We start from the raw sequence: 13,147 nt of genomic DNA on the forward strand, positions 1-13,147 counted from the left end.
GCAAAGCTTAAAAGGAGCGATGGAGGAAGTTCAGTGAGGAGGGAGAGGGAATGACTGAAGACAAGACAGAAACGACAGGCAAGGAATTGGCCGTTCATTTTGAGGAGGACCAACTTCACCTAGAAGGCGGTGTCAAATCTGGAAAGACCACAGGAAAAGAACTCATATTCTGAACACATACTCTGCGACTTCAAAACTTTATGTGTTCTATCCCTGAACGATGATAACAATTCCTGCCTTCTGGTGGTAGTGAGGCTTCAGAAATAATTATGCAAAGTGCCTAACATAGTAGGTGCTCAATAAATTATAACTACATCTTTGAAGTATAATCCCAGAAACTTCTGGGGTAAAGCTTCTTATCCCCATTTGGTAGATGTCAAATTGCAGGCTCAGGGAAGCTAAGACACTTGACTTTGATCATGCCGTTATCAAGTGGTGGAACGCAAGTTGGCCTCACTCCTAAATCCTTATTCTCTCTGCCACAGCATGCCACCCGTTCCCCACCTATCCCAGTATGCTGTGCCTTCCCTATTCATATTCCAGTGTCCTGTGTTGTGGCCAGGGGCTCCACTCTTTTCCCTCTCAGCTTCTCTCTTCCCTTGTCCTTTCCTCTTCACTCAGTCACATTTCATCATGGATTTAATTAGTTACATTTCATTATTGATGCAATTGATTCTCCTCCAGTTTCCCCTTGTACCCCCATCTCTGACTCCACTGATCCAAGATTCCTTTTCATTCTTTCTCTTTCCCAGTCCTCCCAGCAAATGCTTCCTCTTTCATATTTCATATTTATCTTTCTAGGGAGTTTTGTAACTTGTTTTTTTCTTTTCTTCTCCTCCCCCCATACTCTATTGTTTTTAAAAAATTCTTTCTATTCAAACCATCGGACTGAGGCAGCCTAGTCCAGTTGGAAAAGCAGGGACTGGAGAGGCCAACAAGGCTGTGGCTGTGATATCATCTTTGCTATTTATCTACTGGGTCAATCCACTTAATAATGACCCTGCTAGACCTTTCATTTTCTCATTTGTGAAATGGGAAAGGAGTACCTGCTTTTCAGGATCATTATGGGAATAAAATGAAATCACCTGTATGAAAATGTCCAGCCCAGATGAGGTTCTCATTAATGTTATAAGTAAATCCACACATCTTACATGTCTAGCTCCTTGTTCTCCTCTCCTGCCTCATGTAACAAGATCCTTACCACTGCCACTCCGTTCCAGCCGCATGTATCTCTTTTCTGTTCCTGGGATGTTTCAAGCTTTTGTTGCCCCAGTGTTCCCACACAGACTCCTCCTTCTGCCTGGAGAGAGCTCCCTCCGGACTTCACCCCGCTGCCTTTCACTTACCTATAAGTCTTAGCTAATAAAGCACTTTCTGTGAGATAACTAACTGCTCAGTCTAAGCTAGCCCTCTCTATCTTCACTGTTTAGATCTCCTTATAGTTTTTTTGTTTTTCTGGGAAAGATTAACCCTGAGCTAACATCTGTTACCAATCTTCCTCTTTTTTTTCCCTCCCCAAAGTCCCAGTACGTAGTTGTATATTCCAGTTGTAAGTCCTTCTAGTTCTTCTATATGAGCCACCACCACAGCGTGGCTACTGACAGATGAGTGGTGTGGTTCCACGCCAGGGACCCAGGTCACCAAAGCAGAGCACACCAAACTTTAACCACTAGCCCATCAAAGTGCTTTCCCTATAGTTTTTTAGTCATACTCATTCCATATTTTAATAATTGTCCATTGATTAGTGTATTTTCTTGATGTGTCTTACCCACTAGACTGGGAAATCCAAGAGGTGAAAGACCATGTGTGTCTTGGTCAACATGGTGTTCATGGGAGCTGCTACTGCAACTAACATAGGGTAGAGACACAAAATAAGTATTTTGTCCATGAATGATCATGTATTGATTGACTTTTCCCTCTAGGACAGGTATTGTACTAGGCACTAGCCATCATTCTGCAGTGAAGAAAACAGACTATCCTTATGGTTTTCTACAGTGAGTGCACTTTCCTCCCTCTGTCCATCTGTCTGTCCTCCTTTCCCGCCTTCATTTCTTCCCTCCTTTCCTCCCTCCCTCCTTCTTTTCTTTCCTTCCTTCCTACCTTTTCCTTTAAGCCTCAAGATGATCACTAGAACACAAATAAACTCCAATTCAGGAGGAGAGCTTGCTCCCTCCTGCTTCATCTCTGCTCTATCTAAGCTCAATCTTCCATCAATCCTCTTCCTACTGGCAAATCCTCACCATTTGTTTTCTCTCCCTTCAATCATTGCCGGCTCTATAACTCATGTGTTCTTTTAATCGTGCCTGGCTCCCTGCAACGTGTTGACTCCATTCATCACCCAGAACACTGTTTCTTTTTCTTCCCTTCAGCCACCTCCCCTCAGACACTCTCTTGTCTTAGTGCTGCCGGCAGAGCATCTTGACCCCTGCAGAGCTCAGCTCCATCAGTTAGTATAGGATCAATTAGAAGATTAAGGTCGATCTTGAAGCTTTTCTTTTTATTCTTGATGTATCCAAAATAGATACTGTAAATATCTGTTACTGCAATCTGTTTCTTTGACTTAGAAACCTCTCCTTGATGTAAGCTCAAATTCTTTTTCTACCACTTACTAGTTGGCTAATTTTTAGTGATTCACAACCTCTCTGAGCCTTAATTTCCTTTCCTATAAGTGGGGTAATGGGAAGGTTGAATGAGCCAGCAGGTATAAATGGAAATACCAGGTGCTCTCTGGCACATTAACTGGTCCTCAGTAACAGTAGCTTGTTTCCACCTCCAAATGTCTATTTATTTGGTCCTTCTGTGACCTCTCTGTCTCTTTGCTTTCATCTCTCCATTTCTCATTTCCCTTTTCAGAACATTTCCACTCTATCTTACTTAGAGCAAACTTTTACCATTGTCTCTAACTTCTCTTTCGTGAAAAATGAAAGAATGTTTTAATCACCGTTGTCTTTCTTCATTCCTACTTGCATCTGTTTGACTGATTTCTGCGGCAACCCACTACTTCTCTGACTCTTTCCCTTAACGATTCTCAAATTTATTATCTTTTTTCTCCAGCTCATACCTTTCGCTACCTCCCACTTTCCCCATCTCCAGTCTTCTAAATCAACTCCTTCTTGTTCAGTGATTTACTGCAGTCATTTCATATCCTTCTTACACCATCCAGTCAAAATCCTCACAATGCTCCTTGCAAGTCACTCTCTTTCCTCATTCATCCTTTTGCATTTTTTTTCAAATCCACTCATCTTTAATTCATTCCCATCATTCATTTGCTTGTGCCCAAATATCTGTACCTCTTTGTCTACTTAATCATTTTACCTACTTCTGTTTCCTTCCTCCTTTGTTACATTTGTCATCTTTCATGGTTAACACATATTTAATGGTTGATGTTCCTTTCTCTTTTTCTGATAAATCTTACTACTGGTGAATTTTTAGGATCTTCTTTCTGGGTCCCATTGGCTCTTCCTGTGTGGGATCTTTTCTCTCTGGGACTCTGCTTTTTCTCAAAAAAAAAAAAGCTTTGCAGTGTCTTCTCTATATTTATTCAAGCTGAACTGCTAACCTGGTGGTGCATTAGAATGTATATTACTAATGAAAAATGTAAGCTTTATTCTCTGCAACTGAGTACTAGGTCATTTTCCTTTCTGCAGCACATTATTTTTACTATTATATTTTGAACTGGCGAAGGTGATGTCAGCATAGAGTGATTATTTTTACAGCATTTTCTGAATGTCTACTATGAGTTACGCACAAAACACATTTTTTTTTTTTCTATTTTAATTCTCACAACCACCTGCAAAGTTGGAATTTTTAATCCCGCCTTTACACGGGAAGGATTGAGAACACGTAGAAAATATATAGCATGCACTATGCTGGGATAGTTACATCTAATAAAATCCTTCCAGCTCCTTTGGGGAGAAATTAGAAACTGGCCCCTGGTACACGGAGGGCAAGGAGAGACCAAAGTAAGAGGCAGACCACTCCAGATTGGGACATGAGCGGGTTTAACAAGCAAGAGAAATCACATATGAGGCTTGTCTTAGGTGGCTGCAAGATGAGTTGATCTCTGTACCCACCTGCCAGAATCTTAAGAGTTTACATAGAGGCCTTAACGGGGTGCAGTCACGTATGCCATCCAGATGGTCTCAACAACACGTTACTCTCTCAAGGTTGTGTCCTTGAAACAGTTCCGGCTATAGGAATGTGAGTGCAATGTACATTTCAAGGACAGAGGAGGGGAAGGGGTGAGAGCCTCTGATTGCCTGGGTCCAGCTTGCAGGGTAACCAGCGGTCAAGTCCTCTCATGACCTCCTCCAACAAGAAGGATAGTATGGGGGTTAAGAGTTTCCATACTTTTGTAACAGGGATGATGACAACCACTTTGCAGGAGTGTTATTTAATATTTGTCTTCTCTGCTAAATGACCACGAGGGCAGAAATCCTGTCAACCTTGTTGCCTGCTACCTGGCATGTATTAAGCCATCAGTGATTATTTGTTGAGTGAATAAATGAATGAATGAATGAATGTTTAAAGCACAATCTCTTGCATAAGACAACAGTGGCTTTGAACTTCAGCTCTGCCATTTAACACCTGTGTGACCTTGCACATGGTAGGGAGAGAGCAGATATCTTCTCACAGTCTATATCTTTAAGTGTGTTGATAGATGCTATTTTATGCACATTGTTTTTAATTTTTTTTAAAAGATCTTATTGTTTCCTTTTTCTCCCCAAAGCCCCCTGGTGCATAGTTGTATATTCTTCATTGTGGGTCCTTCTAATTGTTGCATGTGGGACGCTGCCTCAGCGTGGTTTGATGAGCAGTGCCATGTCCGCACCCAGGATTCGAACCAACAAAACACTGGGCCACCTGCAGTGGAGTGCGCGAACTTAACCACTCAGCCAGGGGGCCAGCCCCTGTTTTTAATTTTTAAGTAATGTTATTTAGCCACCTTCAGAGCCAGGCAAACCAGGGTTCAATTCCCCACTCTCCCAGTTGCTAGCTTTGGTGCCTTGGGCAAATTGTTCAGCTCTTCGGGCATCATTTCTTCATCTATAAAATGGGAATGATACACTCTCTCTATTATATTCAAGGACAAGTGCTAGTTTGGTTGACAAACTGGGGTGAGACCCCAAGACTGCCCATATTTCAAGTCCCCTGCACATTTTATTACAGCAGGGCTCTCATCGCCCTGACTCCCAACTCCACGGCCTCCTGTCACTGTTCCTCCCACTATCTTAAGGTGCTTTATGTAAACATAACTCCCAGGGCCTTGCTCAGATGTATCTCAGTGAGGCAGAGGACACTCCCCACTCCTGACCCACTTACCAAGCTATATTTGATGACTACTATTGTATAATAATCTGCAGACTCAGCAAGCCTGGGCTCTGCGGGCTCCCGATGTCTCCTGAAGGTCCAGCTGCACTCCATCTCATTCTAGAAAGGCTTTCTGTGAAATCTTTGGGAAGTCCCTCTTCCCACTATATATAATCCGTATGTAATTCTTATCTATTTATTTTTTATTAGAACTCCAGTCTATAGAAGGAAGGAGAAAAAAAATATTTAAACTCAAAAGAGCCATCTCTCCCTCCCTTCTCCCCTCCTCCCTCCCTTCCTTCCTCTCATCTCTCCTTCATGGAATATTATGGAATACTATGCTCCAGGAGGATACAATGGTGAACAAGACAAAAACGGTCCCTGCACTCATGGAGCTTACAGTTTAGTCAAGAGGTACGCCTAAACAAATAAGCAAAAATGAATATGTGGGAGGAGGAAGTGAGGAGTGGCTATTCAATGGATATAAAGTTTTAGTTATGCAAGATGAGTAAGTTCTAGAGGTCTGCCGTACAACACTGTGCCTCTGGTTAACAACACTGTATTGTAGACATAAAAACTCAAGAGAGTAGATCTCATGTTAACTGTTCTTCCCACAATAAAAAAGAGAACAGAAGATTGAAAGTTTTTAAATGTTCTGTGATGGAAAAGAACATAGTTCTAGGAAGTAGGATAATGAGAGAGGAATTAACTTATACTTGAGGACCAGGTGATGCATCTCTGAAAATGTGGCAATTAATTAGCAACAAGGAAGGATGAATAGGAGTGGTTATAGCAAGCGGGGCGTCGGAGGGAATTCCAGGCAGAGGGAGCAGCAAGCACAGAGGCTCTGAGAGAGAACTTGGCAAATTCCAGGAGCCAAACATTTGACGTCAGTGTGGCTAGCCAGTTGAGAGGGAAGACTAGAAAAGGATGAAATGAGTGTCGGAAAGTTAGTATGGCTTAAATTATTCAAGTCTACACGGGCCACGGTAAGGAGTCTGGATGTAGTTCTAATTTAAATGGAAAGCCATGTAAGAGGATGGCATAGTCAGATATACATTTTTAAAATGCTACTTTGGCTTTAGGTAGAGAATGGATGTGAGTAGTGCCAGAGAAGACAGCAGGAAGGTAGCATGGAGTCAATCACAGCTGTCCAGGTGTAAAACTCTCCAGGATGCAGACTTCCCCATTGCAATCTCCCCCCACCATGAGATCCCAAAGCTTGCACACACTGATAGTGGGGATCTCATTATCCCCATTGAAAACTGATTCTATCTCTGGTTGGCTCTGCCAATAGAATGTACTGATATATATTTTCCTTGTTAAATCTACCAATTGTTGAATCAAATTGCTTATTTTGGGGAAGCCATGAGGGGCAAGTTTCATGAAAATTCTCCAAGTATTTGAAGGCATCTATCTTTTCCTCTCTTTCCGGGAATGACTATGCCTGTCGGCTACCTCCACTCTTCTCTTCCTGAGTATTAAAATAAAAACAACAACAATAATTAACAATAATTTCCATTTACGTTGAATATTTCTACACTCATCAACATATCATTTGACTTGCACAACCTTGCGAGCCAGCAGGACAGGAATTTTTAGCCTCATTTACAAGTGACAGGAATAAAATTCAAAGATGGGATTTATCCAAGGTTGGGCAGACAACAAGTTGGAGAAATTGAGACCTCAATCAAGTCCTACAACCCCTAGTCCAAGCTTCTTTTCACCCGAGAGCGAGAGGCAATACAGACAGAGGATAAGTTCCTGGGTTCTGGTATCAGATTGATTGTCTAAGTTCGAATACTGACTGTAATACCTACTGTGTCACCTTGGGAAAATTACTTAACCTCTCTGAACACTGGGTTCTTTATCTGAGCACTACAAAAGTACCTACCTCATGGAGTTGGATGAGGATTAAATGAGCTAATAGATTAAAAGCATGGAACACAGTGTTTAGCCTATATTAATAATCAGTAAATATATAATAGATAAATGTTAGCTATTAGAGCATCTTAGACCTTCTAGGTCAAAAGCAACAGTGGTGAAATATATGTTGCTATTGGTTTAGTATCGGGTATCTTGGCTTAGAGTATTAACTCTGCCACAGTGTCTTGGATGAGGTACTGTATATAATTGGAGACCTGGTTCTTCATCTCTAAAATGGGCATAATCACACCTAGCTCACAAAGTTGTTGTGAGAAGTAAATTCTATAAATAATAAGAGAAATCGCCTAGCACCAAGAACTGTGTACTCAATAAATGTTAATTTCCCTTCTCTCTGCTTTGATTTAACATTTCCCCTAAAAAGATGTCTCTGATGTGCCAGGCTGGGTTAGGCACCTTCCTTTCTTTGTTCTTAGCACCTTGTTCCTACCTGGAACAGAGCACAAAACACACGGCATTAAAAGTATCTGCTTGGGGGGCTGGCCCGGTGGCACAGGGGTTAAGTTCACGCATTCTGCCCCAGCGGCCCGGGTTCGCCGTTTGGGATCCCGGTGTGGACCTACACACTGCTTGGCAAGCCATGCTGTGGCAGGCGTCCCACATATAAAGGAAAGGGAGATGGGCACTGTTGTTAGCTCGGGGTCAGTCCTCCTCAGCAAAAAGAGGAGGATTGGCAGCAGATGTTAGCTCATGGATAATCTTCCTCAAAAAAAAAAAAAAAAAAAAAAGCTTCTGCTTGGGGCCCGCCCAGTGACATAGTGGTTAAGTTCTTGCACCCCGATTCAGTGGCCTGGGGTTTGTGGGTTCAGTTCCTGGGCACGGACCTACACTCTGCTCATCAAGCCATGCTATGGTGGCATCCCACATATAAAGTGGAGGAAGATTGGCACAGATGTTAGCTCAGCACCATCCTTCCTCACCAAAAAAGAAAAAAAATGTATCTGCTCATCTGTCTCCACCTTCACACTGGAGTTACCTGATGTGCCAGGTTCCTTGATGTGCTAAGCACTTTGCAAATCATAACATATTTAATCTTCATACGAACCCTAGGAAGGAGGTGTTCCAGCATCCTCTTCGTACCAGTTAGGAAACTGAGGCAAGAGGGGGTTGAATGATACATCCCAGGTTGCACAGCTGGCATAGAGGAGGTGCCCATTTGTTCCTTCGTGTTGTTTGGGTCTCAGTGCAGGTGTCACTTCCAGAGAGGGGACTTCCACAATTCCCTACTCCAAGGACTCACCCATTCACCATCATTTCCATGTCGACACTTTCTCCACCACCGCGATTCCCAGAGTGATCGATAGATTGTCTGCATCACTCAAATGCAAGCTGTATGAGGAAAGGGATTTTGCCTCTCTTCTTCACTGCTGTGTGCCCAGCCCTTAGCAAAGTCTCTGACACCCAGCAGGTGCTCAGGAAATATTTGTTGAATAAATGAACAAATGCATGCATTTATTAATTCTGGAATTTATTTTGTAATTTAAGAACAATGCCCTATGTCAAACCATATGTTTTGTGTTCCTATGAACGTTAGTGGCGTTTTAAACTGAAGATGGGCCAGGGGCTGAGGGAGACTGCACAGACAGAGATAGCACCCCCCTCCTGCCCTGCACTGGGTCTTCTGGACTCTCAACAGCATCCCTTCTCTCTGAGCAGCTGGCCAACAGCTGGTGAGCTACCCTCCCCGTGGAAGGCAGGAGGGGGTTTTGCTCCAGGTGACAGGATGGGAAGGCAGGAGGGAGCTGCACCGGGTAGAGATATACTGCAGTCGTGGCATTAAGCCTGAGGTTTGAGATGCCCACTAAGATTCACTGGGAAAAAATAATACTTGAAAAAAGTGGAATGTCTAGTATTTATCACCTCGGTCTACTGGTAGTTCATTCTCCCTGACATCTATGGAGATTCTTAGGAACTAATATATTGTCTAACACCTACCCTGCCAATGCACTATGCACCTTTTTTGTTGTTGTTAGCTTTAACTCTCAACTGTTATTCTCTAATTAATTTTTGCTGCTCTAGGTCTTATGTAACTCATTAGCGTGATATTTAAGGTCCCAAACTACCTTTCTGATTACTTTCTCACTATTTTTACTTCCTGTAACCTATGTCCTGACTCTTCCCTGTACACATCCCAAATTCCCTGTTACTCTGCCTAGATTATTTTTCCCTTACTAGCTCTCTGCATGAACTTACAGCATCCATCCTTTAGGGCCATTTCTGATTCTCAGCATATCCTTTATATGTAATAGTTTTTTCCTCTACATGTCCTTATTCTTAGTATAACTTATTCTTTAAACATTTAATTTTTTAATACTTATGCTATTTGTATTTAAGGCTTTGGTGCCTTAGATTATTGTCCAGCAAATAATCATTTTGTTCCTCCTTTCACTGTGAATAGATAGACTTCCCCAGAACCCCATTGATGTTGAACTTGGCCACGTGACTTGCACTGGCTAGTGAGATATTGGCAGTCATGATAGGAACCAAGGCCTTTGTAGTAGGGCTGCCTCCTTATATTTCTACCATTGCCATGAGAGGAATATGCCTTGTCTATCTAGCTCCCTGGTCCAAGTAACGTGACAGATCTGAGAGCAGACCCAGACCTAACCCACAGTTTGGAGACAAGCCTAGCCAAGCCAGCCTAAATCAACAGACTCTATCAGTCAACCTTCAGATACCTGATTAAGAATAAATGATTGTCATTTTAAGCCATTGAGTTTTAGAGTGGTTTTATTACACAGCATTAGTGGTAATAACTGACTGATACAAAGTCTCAACTCCTTTCCTATACTCTGAGTTTCCTTAAACTTGAGACAGCCCGATTCATCTTTTTTTCACTCATGCAAAATTTCAAGGCACAATCCTACTGCATATTGGTTGAACAAATGAATGGATGAATAAATGAATGATTAAAGAATTTCAAAGAGAGATTCAGGAATCAGAGAGACTAATGCATTCATTAGTTCAACAAGAATTTATTGAATACTTATTTTGTGTCAGGCATTGTGCTAGAGGAAGGGTATTCAGTGCTAAATAAACCAGACTTGGCTTCTGGGTGCTCCTTTGTGGCTTGGGAAAGCTTGAGAAGCAGAGATTCATAATTCAGTCAATATGCAAACTCTGATTATCCTTGAATCGCATGCGAGGGTGCCAAAATAATCAGAGAAGTGATAATGGATAGAAAAGAGCAGAATATCCCTCTTTCACTACTGATTCCCATTATCTCAAGTTAAGAGCAAATCCCCAGACAGACGGGAGGAATTTGCATCCATTTGAAGAAAATGAGTAGTAGAAGCTGATCCAAGGGGTAAAATTGAAATCTATAGGAATATGTATTGGTTGGTCATTTTCTGATTGCTGAATGACACCTCTGTCCCTCTCCGCTTTTATGGAGAGGCTGTCAGCATGCTGAGCTAAATGCCGTTATCATCTGTAAACCAAAAACCTGAATCCATGACGTCCAGATCTGACAGTCTGACCTCGACCCCCTTTTCTGAGAGCTTTTCCCGATTATTAAGCACTTCTGTCACACTTTCCTGCCCACCCCACCTCCTCACTCCAAAGGTGTGGCTAAGGTGACTTGCGGCTGATGATTTCCATTTTACAACACAGAGACTTCCAGGAATGAGGATCATAGTGCTGAAATTCCTAAATCATGGAAGGCATCCACAGAGCCAAGATTTTGGTCCAGCTTCCTTGCCTTGGACACCAGCCACTGGGGAGCAAAATTCATCCAGCATGTGCTTTAATATCACCTATGGTTTTTTGTTTGTGTCTGTGTTTTTGAAAGAGCAAGTAGCTAGTACAGATGGACTGTGAGAGTGAAAAGGCGACTTTTGCAGAGCTCAGAGGATGATGCTCTGAAAGAAATGCATCGCTATTTCCAAAACTAGGATCTTTTAACTTGAAAGAATAAGTTGGGACTTTTTACTACCTTCAATAAATGCCACTTTGATATGCTAGCAGACCCTAATCGGCACAGCAGTCGTAAGAAAATAAACCATTAGGACAGGTAGACAGCTATGAGCAGAGGCCGTATTTTCTAATCACTGCGCAATTTAAATGTGATAATGCACGTGCGGCATTTAGTTCACTATTTATCGTATGGCAACAACAAAAAAATAGTAATAGTAACATTTATTGACTACCTATAAGACACCAGGCAGTATGCTAAATGCTGTGAGGGTCTCATCTCAGTTAGTCCTTTCAACAACTCTAAGAGCTAGGAACTGTAAATATTGCCATTTGACGTATAAGAAAACTAAAGCTCAGAAAGATGAAACTCCTTGTTCAGAGTCACACAGCTAGTAAGTGATGGGACCAGGGTCTGATCTCAGGCAATCTTCCTGTAGAGCTCCTGGTGACAACCACTACTCCATGTTCCCTCTCATCATCAAAGTTAGACATACGACACATGAAAGCTAACGTCATCATTGACATCGTCATTTTCTTTATCATAATCATAATTATTAGGTGCCATAACAAGAAAAGTCATTACATGAAGTTAGTTTTCTAGAATGTTCCTAGTGAAAGAAACCATTGATTGAAAAATAAGGATACAAGTTTAAGTGTGGCCTTTGGGGCCAAACTGTAGGAGACAGGTAAAAAGGAAGGAAAAGGTCTTTGGAGCCCAAAATGCTTGGTTCTGACTTCACCGTATAGTAGCCTAGGTTGGGTACTCCCTGGGTCACTCGAAAAACAGAATGCAGCCAACGGTATCATAGCCCAATTCTTCACCTCTCCCAGAGTCTTCAAGCTTTGCCAGGTGTCTTTGCAGTCCCTCTTACTGAAGAGGTGGAATCTATTTCCCCACCCCTTGAATCAGGGCTTGGCCGTGTGACCACTTTTGACCAACAGAATGAGGCTGAAATGATGGTGGGCCAGTTTTGAGCTCGGATGTGTTTCTGCTCTCTGTCTTGTGCTTCTGCAGTCACTAGGAGAAGCACATGCCTGGACTCGCCTACTGGTCTCAGAAGGAGGATGACAGTCACATGGAGCAGAGATTCCCCAGCTAAGGTGCTGCCACCGAGCTCAGCTTAGAGCTGAATCCCAGCTGACTCGCAGACTCATTGATGAGCCTAGCCCAGATAGCTGGCCTCCAGTCAACCCACTGACATGTAAGCTATAATAATAAATAATTATTGTTTCAAGCCACCAAATTTTGGGGTAGTTTTTTTGTAATATCAGGTAACCAGTGAAGAAAACGATCATACATCTTTATGCCCCGTACCTGGCACACAGCAGCTGTTGAATAAAGAATAGTTCCCTTCCATACCTCTTCAATCAATCAGATTGAAGTCTCTGTTCCTGCCAGTGAGAGTCCCAGAATTATGGGAAGATCATCAGTCACGCAGGTGGAGGAAGCCAGCTCAGGGATCTCATGTCTCTGTGCTTCCACTTTGGCTCCTTGCTGAGGTGGGGAAGCAAAGCAATAGACACCACGAGAACCTCCTGCACCAGTAGCATGCAGCTCCCCATCAACATATGACGGCCTGACAGCCTCAGAGCACGTTTTCCTAGAGTAATTATTTCCATTGCCGCGATTGGTTATTTCTATGTCAAAGTCACTTCCCCTCTTCGCTCTGGATTTTTCATTTCTGTGAAAATGACAGTGTCTGATTTAGCTCTTGGAAGAGGACAAGGGAGCATACGGAGGGATGGAGGCAAGGAGGAGAAAGGCAAGGGAGGAGAGAAACAGAATTACTCACCAAAATGGGTTCTGCAAATATAAAGTGCTAATGAAATTTGAAATAACCACAATAATTATGCTCTGAGGCCAAAGCTTCACGTTTCTCACTATGAATATTCATCTCCACGTTATCTTTCGAAGGAATAAAAATTGGGTGAAACAGCAGTGTGCGAGCAGGGTGTTGTTTTTCCCTTTTAACCTCTA

Source organism: Equus caballus, chromosome 25 (genome assembly GCF_041296265.1).
Source record: "Equus caballus isolate H_3958 breed thoroughbred chromosome 25, TB-T2T, whole genome shotgun sequence".
Classification (NCBI taxonomy): Eukaryota; Metazoa; Chordata; class Mammalia; order Perissodactyla; family Equidae; genus Equus; species Equus caballus.